The sequence below is a fragment of the Trachymyrmex cornetzi genome, unplaced genomic scaffold (assembly GCF_001594075.2).
Source record: "Trachymyrmex cornetzi isolate Tcor2-1 unplaced genomic scaffold, Tcor1.1 scaffold246, whole genome shotgun sequence".
Lineage (NCBI taxonomy): Eukaryota > Metazoa > Arthropoda > Insecta > Hymenoptera > Formicidae > Trachymyrmex > Trachymyrmex cornetzi.
In genome coordinates this window covers 544328-545622 of record NW_017297123.1, presented here as the reverse complement: position 1 = coordinate 545622, position 1295 = coordinate 544328, and positions in this window count along the sequence as shown.

Below are 1295 nucleotides of genomic sequence, written 5' to 3'. Positions count from 1 at the left end.
CGTCGGCAAAAATTAAAATTTATTCTTGTCAACCTATTTCTATTTTACTACTTCCTGTTGTTAACGAAAAGACGCCCTTCAACACGTTACATACGCTTGGGAATGCGACTTTCTATTTACCCAGGATTTCCGACCCGTTTTTAGATATTACTTATTTAAACTGAACGAGTTTCAAAACGAACATTCTCGACATGGTTTGTAATTTGTCATAAATTTTATTACTGCGGATGATCCTGGGTATCTATGTTTTTATTATCTTTCCAAAATCGTTGGGAAGGCTTTCAACGACATTTTCTACGTATTGTCACGCTCGCCGATCGGTGACCGTTAATTCTCGCATTTTCTCTTACATCCCGTCTCAACGATCACCCTATTAAGCAATCTCGAAACGAGGAAATCGTGGAGTCCTCCCGGACGTCACAAGACCATAACTCAATAACACAATACAATAAAAAGGCTATAGGAGTCCACTTCAAGGTATTACAGTTGAGTATTTATTAAATTAATTATATCTTCGTCTTAACTTGTACGTTTCGACTCCAATGTTGAGTCATCTTCAGCAATAGCATATGAGAAAATTTGGTGTTATAAATCTTGAATCTCGAAGGTCATAATTCTTCATGTATGCGACCCCATACCCCTGTGAGAACGTGAGTTTATTCTCCAGCCCAGTTGGTTGGCTGAGTGGTAATAATGACTCTTAACTGAAATCATTTTCACAACGACCATTGTAGAATATTAGCGCAATGCAAAACCAAATCCCTATCCACTCACCTCACAAAGCCATGTAGTTCGCAAACAATCCGAATTCATTTGAATGTTTCTTAATAATCAAATATCTCGCAACATCGCCTAATTTAAATCTTGTAACAATTACATGTCCGTCTTGCATGAACAGTACTTCGCTTCTGTATGTTAAAACGTGTGCACATTACAGCGGTCGAAAAACAAAACATTCATAATTTGTTGAGAATTTCCATGTAAGCGTTATTTAAGGCTGTCGTATCATTTTGTAAATTCAAGCCATTAGTCTGTCTTTTGATATGCAACATTTCAGATGTTATTCTTTTATTATAAAACTCTTCCACATCCAAAACTTCCACATTGTCCCAATCAAATTCGTGATCAAGATGCGACCTGTGCTCCGTAACAACCGAATGAGAAGAAGTTGCTCCCATTATGTTTTTTCTATGTTCCATTACTCTAGTTTTTAATTTTCTGCCAGTTTGTCCCACATAGGATGCATCGCAATCAGAACAATTTATTTTATAGACCACATTCCTTTTTAACATTTT